The sequence below is a fragment of the Saimiri boliviensis genome, chromosome 16 (assembly GCF_048565385.1).
Source record: "Saimiri boliviensis isolate mSaiBol1 chromosome 16, mSaiBol1.pri, whole genome shotgun sequence".
Lineage (NCBI taxonomy): Eukaryota > Metazoa > Chordata > Mammalia > Primates > Cebidae > Saimiri > Saimiri boliviensis.
Window position 1 is genome coordinate 74033999 of NC_133464.1, and position 12708 is coordinate 74046706.

The 12708-nt window shown below is 34.2% G+C and overlaps 1 protein-coding gene across 14 annotated transcripts in view; it reads right to left on the reverse strand.

Moving 5' to 3' along the window:
- NBEA (neurobeachin) overlaps nt 1-12708 on the reverse strand; it is a 702569-nt gene that overhangs the window by 622111 nt on the left and 67750 nt on the right. The gene's annotated exons all lie outside the window — the stretch shown is intronic.

Here is a 12708-nt window from a genome sequence, read left to right on the forward strand (position 1 = left end):
TTTTAAAACACCATTTATAGTCACTAAAAAAATGAACTGTCTATGTAAACTTAACAAACTATGTACAAGACTTTCATTCTAAACAATAAATCACTGATGAAAGAAGTCAAAGATATACATAAATATAGAAAAATACTATGTTCATGGAAGATTCAACGTAATAAAGACATCAACTCTCCCTAAATTAACGTATCAGTTTAATGCATTTTCTACAAATCCCAGAAATATTTTTAGTAGATGTAAACAAGATAATTCTAAAGTTTATATGAAAGGCAAAGGATCTCAATACTGTAAATTTTTTTTAAACGAAGAAAAAAGTGGGAGGAATCACTCTAATTTCAAGACTCACTATACAGCTATAATAATTCAAGACTGTGTAGCACTGGTGGGTTGACGGATACATAGATCATGAAGCATCCACAAAAGTCTAGATATAGCCCTAAATGATTATCAATAAGTTATTCTCAAGAAAGGTACAAAAGGAATTCAATGGAGGATGAACAACCTTTTTAGTAACCAATGTCAGAGCAACTAGTTATCAATAGGCGAAAAAACATGAACCTCTACCAGTAAGATATTTCTTATCTTATATAAAAATTAACTCATGATTAATCATAGTTTAAATGTAAAATATAAAACTTTTAGAGGATAACATAACAGAAAACATTCAGGACCTAGAACTTGGCTAAAAATTTTTAGACATGACACCAAAAACAGAATACATTCAATATAAAATTAATAAATTAGGCTTCATCAAAACAAAAACTTTTGTTCTTGAGAAAGATCATGTTAAAAAGTTGAAAAGATAAGCTACAGACCTGAAGAAAGTATTTGCAAACCACCTATCTGTTAAAGGACTCATCTAGAATGTATAAAGTACACTCAAAAATCAACAGTAAAGAATCAGGCAATTCAATCAGAAACTGGGCAGAAGACATGAAGAGGTATTTGACCAAAGGGGATGTATGCATGGCACACAGAGTTATCCCTGCATATATATCAGAAAAGCTAAAACAGAAAACAATAGTAATACCAAGTGCTGGTGTGGATGTAAAACAACAACAAAAAAAGGTGGATCTGTCATAAATTGTTTGTAAGGATATAAAACAGTACAGTCACTCTGAAAAAAAGTTTGGCAGTATATTATAAAACTAAACATACAGTTAGCATATTATCAAGCAACTTCACTACTGGGAATTTATCCCAGGAAAATGGAAACACACCTACACGAAAACCTGTACATAATTGTTAACAGCAGCTTTATTTGTAATAGCCATAAACTAGAAACAACCAAATGCCCTCCCAAAAAGTATATGGCTAAATGAACTGTGGCAACTCCCTACTATGAAATGCTATGCAGTAATAAAAAGGAAGAAACTGTCAATACACACAACAACCTGGATAAATATCACAGACATTATGTTTAGTGCAGAAAATCAGTCTCATGAGATCACATACAATATGATTCTATTTATGTTAACATTCTTTAAATGACAACATAATAAAGACAGAAAAGAGAGTAGTAGTTACCAAGAGTTAGGGTTGGTGAGGGTAAGAGGATGGGTGTGACTATATTTGTAGTAATACAACACTTCTCTATCTTGTCATTTTAGGTAGGTAACTGTCAAAATATCAGCCAACTGCCAAAGTAGCAGATTTAAGTTTAATCAAATATATTATTAATATTAATTGTATCTGTTTCTTTTGTTTTTTAAATGTGGTTACTAGAAAATTTAAAACTATGTCTGGCTCATTTTACATTTCTATTGGTAGTGCTGTTTCAGAACCTAACAATCTAGCTGGCCAATTGAAAGAATATATAAAACAAATATAGAACAATCATTTGCTAAAATGTATTAAGCAACAGTTCAGAAACAGAAGAGTATAGTACAGTGGCAGTCCAATCAAATACATCTTTATGAAAAGATGAAATTTGCACTGGGTATGGACAACAATAAAAATTAATCCCATGCACTTGAAAACAGAAAGTGCCCTGTACTAGAGGAAAAACTAAGAAATATAAAATATAAAGAACAGTGAACACACTAGCTAAACAAAGCAGAAAACAGGTAACAGAAAGCAGAGAAATACAGTGAGCTTACAAGGAGACTCTTTATTAGTCTGTTCTCACATTGCTCTGAGGAAATACCTAAGACTGAGTAATTTATACAAAAAAAGAGGTTTAATTGACTCACAGTTCCACCTTACTGGGGAAAGGCCTCAGGAAACTTACACTTATGGCAGAAGGCACCTCTTCACAGGGTGGCAGAAGACAGAATGAGTGCAAGCAAGGGGAAATGACAGATGCTTATGAAACCACCAAATCCCGTAAGACTCACTCACTATCATGAGAACAGCATGGAGGAAACTGTCCCCATGATTCAATTATCTCCACCTGGTCCTGCCCTTAACAGATGTTGGGATTATTACAATTCAAGGTGATATTTGGATTGGGACACAAAGCCAAATCATATCAGACTCCAAGAAAAAATCAAAATGAAAAGAATTTGTTCACTTAGAATAGGAATAAGGAGCTAATTAAAAACTTTTCCAAACAACTCAGCATGTTTGTAGTATGTAAAACAGATTAAACAGAAAAGAATCTCTAACTGATCATTAGAATAAACTAATATAATAGCCTGAGTCTATAAAAAAACAAAAATGATGATGGAGAAGAAAACCTAAGAGACAGCAAAATAAACTAGTGAGAGACAAGAGTAATGAGAGAGACAAAAGAGACTAGTGAGAGATAAAAGGATGTGACATCTCTTTTATCCAATTCAGCTCTCCCCCACTGGAGCTCTCATTCTAAAACAAGGATGTCAAAAAAAAAAAAAAAAAACAAAAACCCAAAGCCAGAGGCATCACACTATCCAACTTCAAACTGTATTACAAAGCAACAGTAACCATGTACTCATACAAAAACAGACACACAGACAAATGTAACAGGTTAGACAGCCCAAAAATAAAGCCACATATCTACAACCATCTGATCTTCAACAAAGTTGATATTAACAAAAAATGGAGAAAGGACTCCCTATTCAATAAATGGTGCTGGGGAAACTGACTAAATATATACAGAAGATTGAAACTAGACCCCTTGCTTTCACCATACACAAAAATCAACTCAAGACTTAAATATAAGGCCCAAAATCAAAAAAGCCCTATAAGAAAATATAAGAAATACCCTTCTAGACACAAGCCTTGGTAAAGATGTCAAGATGACGTCTCCAAAAGCAACTGTTAAAAAAAAAATAGACAAGTGGGACCTAATTAAACCAAAGAGCTTCTGCACAGCAAAAGAAACTATCAACAAAGTACAGAGACAACCTAAAGAATGGGAAAAAAAATTGCAAATTATGCATCCTACAAAAAGTCTAATATCCAGAATCTATAAGGAACATGAAGAAACCAACAAGTAAAAAACACTCCAAATGGACCCCTTCCTGACACCTTACACTAAAATTAACTCCAGATGGATTAAAGACTTAAACATAAGACCTAACACCATATAAACCCTAGAAGAAAACCTAGGCAAAACCATTCAGGACATAGGCATAGGTAAGGACTTCATGACTAAAACACCAAAAGCATTGGCAACAAAAGCCAGAATAGACAAATGGGACCTAATTAAACTCCAGAGCTTCTGTACAGCAAAAGAAACAATCAGAGTGAACTGGCAACCAACAGAATGGGAAAAAATGTTTGCAATCTACTCATCTGACAAAGGGCTAATATCCAGAATCTACAAATAACTAAAACACATTTATAAGAAAAAAAAAACCCATCCAAAAGTGGGTGAAGGATACGAACAGACACTTTTGAAAAGAAGAGATATATGAGGCCAACAAACATATGAAAAAATGCTCATCAACACTGATTATTAAAGAAACGCAAATTAAAACCACATTGAGATACCACTTCACATCAGTTAGAATGGCAATCATTAAAAAATCTGGAGACAACAGATGCTGGAAAGGATGTGGAGAAACAGGAACAATTTTACACTGTTGGTGGGAGTGTAAACTAGTTCAACCATTGTGGAAGACACTTTGGTGCTTCCTCAAGGACCTAGAAATAGAAATTCCATTTGACCCAGCAATCCCATTACTGGGTATATACCCAAAGGATTGTAAATCATTCTATTATAAACACACATGCACACATATGTTCATAGCGGCACTGTATACAATAGCAAAGACCTGGAACCAACCCAAATGCCCATTGACAATAGACTGGACAAAAAAATGTGGCACATATACACCATGGAATACTATGCAGCCATAAAAAAATGATGAGTTTATGTCCTTTGTATGGACATGGATGAATCTGGAAATCATCATTCTCAGCAAACTGACACAAGAACAGAAAATCAAATACCACATGTTCTCACTCATAGATGGGTGTTGAACAATGAGAACACATGGACACAGGGAGGGGAGCATCATACACTGGGGTCTGTTGCGGGGGCAAGAGAGGGACAGCAGTGGGGTGGGGAGGTCAGGGAGGGATAACATGGGGAGAAATGCCAGATATAGGTGATGGGGGATGGAGGTAGCAAACCACATTGCTGTGGGCATAGACTTGTATTGCCTGCAGAATTCTTTATTTTGCTTTCATTTATTAAATGGATTAGGATTTTTACTTGGTAGACTAAGAGAATTTAAAAGTGTATAGTTGTTTGTCAATTAACACTTCATTTTAAATTCATTTTACTTGACACTTGACTACTGATAGTCAAGTATCCTTACTGTTTTTATAGTCATATAAAGCCATTAGAAAGGTGATTATACAGCTTTTCAAAAATTGCATGTTGTTTTAAATATATTTGAATGATGTATTTTCAAGTAGGCACTTAGAGTATGATAGTCACTCCCTTTGTTTTCCCTTCTCTAGAGTTTTTATAGACTATATTTGTAGCAGCATTTGATATACTGTAGTTATTTCTATACCACAGAAAGATTGCCAATCCGAATTACTTTAGAGAGGACAGTGTAAAAGAAATAGGAACCAAATAAATACTTTTCTATTTTGCTTGCCTTGTTTCTTAGCTGGGTACAGGGTCATTAATGTTTATGTTTATGTGTAAATTGTAAGTATTTTCCTGTTATTTACTAAACAATGAGTATATATAAAATGAAGTCATAACAAACATTCAATTAATCCAAAACCAGATATAAAATTTTAGGAAAAGGAGAAAGAAAAAAAAAAAACAGATGTAAAAAATACAGATAAAGAGCAATGATAACAACCAGAATTGTGGCAATATTAATGATTATATTAAATGTAAATAATCTAAAACTAATATTCAAAAGGCAGAGATTATAAGAATGTACAAAATATAGAAAGACTCCATTATAATCCATCTACAAAAAAAAAATGCAGAGTGTCAGCAAACTTTTTCTTAAAAGGCCAGATAGTGAAGATTTTAGAGTTGTAAGCTATTTGGTCTCCATGATAACTACTCAATTCTACTTCTGTAACTTGAAAGCAGACACATGGAATGTGTTAAGAAAATATGTGCCACCATTCCAATAAAACTTTATAAAGTCAGGCAGCCAGCAGATCGGCAATAGTTTGCCAGCCTATGCCACAAAAAGAATAAACCTATGCAAAACAAAAACAAAAACAAAAAACCCAAAAAAAAAAAACTTTCAAAAAAGAGAGCTATATTAATACCAGACAAATTAAACTTCATAAAAAGAGTAATTTAATGAAGGGATGGCTTCTCATATGGAGAAAAAAAAAATCAACTGATCAAGAAGGCACAGAAATTCTACACAAGAGTGTATCTAATAATAGCTTTGTAAAGCAGGAAGCAAAGCCTATACAAATGAAAGAGAAACAGAAAAATATACAATTTTTGTTGAAATTTAAACACACCTGTCTCAGTAATAGTAGACTAAAAAGACACCACTACCCCCATATTTTAAAAATCTACCAATAAGAGTGCTCAAAGAATACAGAAGATTTGCCAGGTACAGTGCCTCACACCTGCAATCCCAGCACTTTGGGAGGCTGAGGAAGGCAGATCACTTGAGGTCAGGAGCTCAAAACCAGCCTAGCCAACACAGCAAAACCCCAGCTCTACTAAAAATACAAGAAAATTAGCTGGGTGTAGTGGTGCGCAGCTGGAGTCCCAGTTACTAAGGAGGCTGAGGCACAAGAATCACTTGAAACCAGTAGGCAGAGATTGCAGTAAACCAAGATCACGCCACTACCCTCCAGCTTGGGTGACAGAGTGAGACTCAGTCTTAAAAATATATATAGAAGATTTCAACAACACTATCAACCAACTTTACCAGATTGTTACTGGGGCATATGTACCATCCAACAACAGCAGAAAATACAGCCTTTTAAAACTGCATAAGAAACATTTACCAAGATAAGAATATCTGAGATTGTAAAAGAAATCTCAATAAATTTAAAAGACAAATTATACAAAGTATGATATCTGATCACAGTAGAATTAAAAATCAATAAAACTGTACATCAGGATAATAATAACTAAATATTTGGAAACTTATTCCAAATAACCTATAGGTCAAAGACGTCACCAAGTAACTTAGAAAATTTTTGAGGTAAATAAAATTGCAACATATCAAAATTTATTAGGTAGAGTTAAAACAGAGCTTTCAAGAAATTTACATTAAAGACATATTAGTAAAGAATATTTCAAGTCAATGACCTTAGGTTTCACATTAAGAAACTATAAAAGAGCCGGGCGCAGTGGCTCACACCTGTAATCTCAGCACTTTGGGAGGCCGAGGCGGGTGGATCATGAGGTCGAGAGATCGAGACCATCCTGTTCAACATGGTGAAACCCCGTCTCTACTAAAAATACAAAAAATTAGCTGGGCATGGTGGCACGTGCCTGTAATCCCAGCTACTCAGGAGGCTGAGGCAGGAGAATTGCCTGAACCCAGGAGGCGGAGGTTGCGGTGAGCTGAGATCGCGCCATTGCACTCCAGCCTGGGTAACAAGAGTGAAACTCCGTCTCCAAAAAAAAAAAAAAAAAAAAAAAAACTATAAAAGAAGAGCACATTATACCAAAAGAAGTCAAAGAAAAAAATATAACTAGAACAAGAGGAAAAAAACAAAGATATAAAACACACTAAAACAGAATACTGGTGAAACCAAATGTCAGTTCTTTAATTTATCTAGCCAGATGAAGCAAAGAAGTGTGCGACAGTTGGAAAGTCTGGAGGGAGGCAAAGAGAACAAATATAAATTATCACTAACACAAATAAAAGTCATGAACTATAGATCTGCAGACACTACCAAGATATAAGTGATTCTTGTGAACAACTTTATACCTATGAATCTGACAACTTATATTAAAAATACATATTCATTGAATGACAACTATCAAAGCTTACTAAAGAATAAATAGCCAATCTAAGTAGTCCTATATCAATTAGAAAAATTTATAGTTACAAGCCTTCCTGAAAACAAAAGCCCAGATCTAGATGATTTCACAAATAAATTCTATCAATCACTTACGACAGAATTACTATCAATTCTACACAATCTTTCTCAGAATTTTAAAGGAGGTGGGAGGATCACTTGAGGTCAGGAGTTAGAAACCAGCCTGGCAAACATGGCGAGATCCCTTCTCCACTAAAAATTCGAAAAATTAGCCAGGCTGGGTAGCACACTCCAGTAATCCCAGGTACTCAGGAGCCTGAGGCACGAGAATCACTTGAACCCAGGAGGCAGAGGTTGCAATGAGCCAAGAGATTGCACCACTTCACTCCAGCCTGGGTGACAGTGAGACTCTGCCTTAAAAAAAAAAAAGTAATGAAAGGTCCATTTCAAAACTCATGAGTCAACATTATCATGGTAACAAAATTAGAAAAATATACCAAAGAAAAGAAAACTACAGCCAAATAATCATCATAAATATAGACCAAAAAAAACCACTTTATACCAAATTAAATCCAGCAACATGTTAAAAAAAAACAGACAACATGACCAAGTTGGTTTTATACCAGAAATGCAGGATTAGCTTATCAATTAAAAAAAAAAAACTCAAATGACTTAATTCCCCATATCAGCTGACTAAAAATGCAAAGCCACACGATGATCTCAAAAGACACAGAAAAAGCATTTGAGAAAATTCAAAAATATTCATTATAAAAGCTCTCAGCAAACTAGAAATAGAAAGAACTTCCTCAACCAGATATTAATAAAAGGCATCTATAAAAAGCCTACAGCTAACATCATACTTAATGGTGAATGACTGCATGCTTTCCACACTAACATCAGGAATAAAGCAAAGATGTTCTCTACGACTACTTCTGTTCAGCATCATCATGGATGTCCAACCAAATGCAAAACGGGAAGAAAAATGAATAAATTAAAGACATAAAGATTGGAAAGGAAGATGTAAAACTATCTCCATTCACAAACCTCATAATCATCTATACAGAAAATCCTAAGGAATCTACCCAAAACTTCTAATTTAATAAAGAATTATACCAAATTCTCAGGATTTAAGATCAATACACAAAAATGTATTACATTTATTTATACTGGCAAAGTACAACTGAAACAATAAATTAAAACTAAAAAGAATACCATTTATAATATAAAAACATGAGATAGAGTAATAAGTACATCTAAATATTTGTAAAGTCTGTATACTCAAAACTACAAAAGATTGCTAAGATTAAAAAATAATAACAAGAGAAAAGAAAATCCTAAGTAGATATAGAAATTTACCATATTTAAGTATCAGAAGATGTCTTGGTCTTCCAAATTGATCTTTTACAATCCTAATCAAAACTGTGTTGATCTTTTACAATCCTAATCAAAATTGTGTCTGGCTTTTTGTTAAAAAATCGTAACTTGATTATAAAATGTATATGAAAATTCAAAAAGCCTGCAACAGCCAAAACAAATTTGAAACTGAAGAACAAACTTGAGAGGCTCTAAACTACCAGGTTTTATGACTTACAAGAAAACCACAAAAATCAAGACAATATGTCATTGTCATAAGAATAGACATACACATTAATAGAACATAATAGAAAGTCAAAAAATAAACCCACACAAATAAACCAACATAAATTTAAAAATATCAATAATCAATTGATTTGAGACAAAGGTGATAATAAATAACAAAGAAAGAACAGTATTTACAATCAACAGGAACAACCACACTGCTGTATGAATTTTTATCCTTACTTTATGTCATGATAAATATAAGGGTTAAATCTGTAAAACTTCTAAAAAATGTATTTTTTGTCTTGGATTAGGCAAATATTTTTTAGGTAAGCCCCCCAACAAAATCAATAAATTAGAATTCTACAAAATCAATATACTACTAAGAAAATGAAAGACAAACCAGAGCCTGAAGAGAAATATTTGCAAATCATGTATCTGATAAAGGACATATACCCGGAATATATAAAGAATTCTCACATCTTTAAAAAAAAAAAAAAAGCCATTTTTTAAACGAGCAAATGATCTTAATATATACCTTTTTTAAAGACATAAAAATGTTCTATAAGCACATGGAAAGATACTTAACACCATTAGGCATTAAGAAAACACAAACTGAAATCACAGTAAGCTACCACTACACATCTACTAGATTGAAATCAAAAAGACTGACAATACCAAGTATGGAAGAGGATATAAAACAACTGGACCTTTCACACATTTCTGATATGACTACAAAGTAACACAGCCACTTTAAAAAACAATTTGGCACGTTTCTTATAACAGGCACTAAATACACATTTACCCATAAGCAGGTCTCAGCACTCTTAGTACCCAAGGGAAATGAAATCATAGCTTTATGCATTTTTACTAAAAATACTGTACAAATGTAAATATCCCTCCTGGAAACAACTAGAAACAACACATTCCTGCTTAATTCTAGTTTCTTCACTTTATTTAATAAAAAATCACTGTGTAACTACTACAAATGAAGCACTATACTAAATTTTTTTGCCTTTGCCCTCCCGCTTCCATTGCAGCCAGACGATTTTTTTAGAACATAAAAGAAATTATGTCACTTTGCTAGCTTAAAGCCTTTCAATGGCTTCTTACTGCTCTTATAACAGAATCTAAACTGTTTCTCACAGTGGACAAAACCTGAATAAATCTTACTCATGTATACCTTACCAATTTAATCATGTTACTCTCCCCTTTGCTCATTACAGGCTCCAATCAATCAGATTTTAGTTGGTTTCTAAATAGGCTTACTTTCTCCCAACTCCCAGGCCTTTTGCTCACTGTTCCCTCTGTCTAACATGCTCTTTAACTGGCTCTTAGCAGGACTGACTCTCTCTCATACTTCTGTTCTCAGTTTCAGTTGCTGCCTATTCAAAGAAGTATTCACTGACTACACTACTAAAATACTGTATGTCTCCATTATTCTGTATAAAAATATATTATTTCATTCCTAGCACTATATAACCTGTACTTGATTTGTGTGTTTATTATGTCTTACATTAAAATAAATATATGTGTGCAATTGTCTGTGTGTATATGTATGTACACGTACAAGCTGCAGGAGGGCAGAGCTTGTATTACAGCTCTGCTCGCCATTATAAAGCCCTAGTACCTGCCTCAGTACCTGATACATAACAGTTTGCAACTGTCACAAAAGAAAATGTCCCTCCTAAGATGGGACTCAACAAATGAGTTGGCAAATGTCCAAGATACCCAAGTTGCTAATGAATAAATTACCACAATGTATACATCCCTATTAGATATAATAACTCAGATTCTAACAAAATAATAAACTCTATTTTTATCATAAACTTAAAACTCTTCACAAGTTATCCTCATTTACTGTGTATGTGTATGTACATAAACACATATATGCATACACATACACATATTGCAAAAAAATTTATAGAAAGAAATTTATAGAATCAATCACATCAAAGTGTAACTCATAAAACTTACATGAGAGTTATATGCATGCCATTTCTAATCTTTTAAATCCTAATTGTAAATACTTGAATATCTGGGGTTTTAAGAATTATGTGCTTTGATATAAAACCCAACTTTATTCTAGATATCTGCTTCAATTCTAATGTAACTGTGTAATGAATGACTTTCAAATGGAGGAATAAAAGATAAAGATTATGTAAGAAAAACTAATATCTATATTCCATTCTTTTATCTGAATCTCAAAATTCACCCATAATTATAACTGCACTTTGTGAAAGAATAAAATCTGCCCACCTGAATCACTGTTATACATAATGTTAAATGAGGTTATTATGTAAGTCCTCTAACAGAGCACACTGAAGACAGTATTTTTATACTATGAATATAGCTCATAATATAAAAAATTATTAATATTTATAGAAAGTTTAAAATGCAGAATTTAAATACATACTAAAATAATTTTATAATTATTCTTAATCTTTACAACGTTGTTCTTAAAGCTAATTTTCTCATAATTTTTGTTTTTCAGACTATATGACTTAAGTAACATTTCATTATTGTATCATTCAATATCACCTTACTTGTTAGAGTAATATAATACTCCAGTCCACATAAAAGAAGACTGACAACTAATACTGAAAAGAGTGAAAAGTAGTTGTATACACTGTTTGTTAGCTTTCACTATTTATTTTATAAATATATCTGGGATAGAATACAGAACCATGCCAGGCAGTTTCAAAATCCCTTTTTGCCTCCTCACAACATCTTCCTATGTCACCACTCAACGCCACTGCCAAATTCATCTTCCTAAAACACCACTTACATCACAATATTTAGTTTCTCAAAATTCATTATTAAATGAGTTTTATGATCTGAATAACTACATTATTTTAATTATCTTATTATCTGAAATCCTGCAATAGCTTCTCACAGAACTACTAATCAGATCCAACGGGGTTACATGGAAAGAGATCTAGGCCCCTGCTTTTTTTGTTTGGTTGGTTGGTTGGGTTTTGTTTGTTTGTTTAGGTCTCATTGCTTTTTGTTGAGAAGGGAGGCAGCAAGGCAAGTACTCAGATGCTGAGGTGCTGGGGAGTGGGGCTGTAGGGACTGTGCTGGGCTAGAGGCAAGAGGAAGTGATGAGCCCTGTCCTGAGTGACACCCACCCCCTCCCCAGTACTACACCTGCAGCTGCGTCATGGGCTTCATCGCCTGCTTGCTCTGTCTTCCTGCAGATGAGCCTGGAGCCAAAGGTCATGCTGCTGACAGTGGCCCTGGGGGCCTACCTGGTGCTCTTCAACCTGTCCCCAGTGGGACTGCTGCCGCCAAGGCCTGGCCAACCTCACCGCGCCCAAAGGCACCACCAGGTGGGGCCCTGCCCCTGTCCCCACGGTGGCCTGTTCATGTGGTGCCTGCTCTCACCAAAGGGCTTCTGTGTTCATGGAGAGTAGGCAACTCATGAGGTGGGGCTGGCAGATGGCCTGGCTTTCATCTCACAGCAGGGACCAAGGCTTGCCCAGGTCCCAGTAGACCCCTGCTTTTAAGTGAAGATTCTACTAAAACCTTTGAGCAGAAGTACATTATTTAGTGAGCTAGGTACATCAGTTTACTTCTCCAAGCCCCAGTTTCTACATCTTTAAAAACTAATATTCATCAAAATTGTATGACCTCTAAGGTCTTCTGGTTCTATGATGCCAAAGTAGTACAATATCTACTAAGAAGACAATTGTGAAGTATGCAACAACTTTGGCATCAGAGTAAAAAATGAATTTATACTCTGAAGACCTAAAAGTGGTA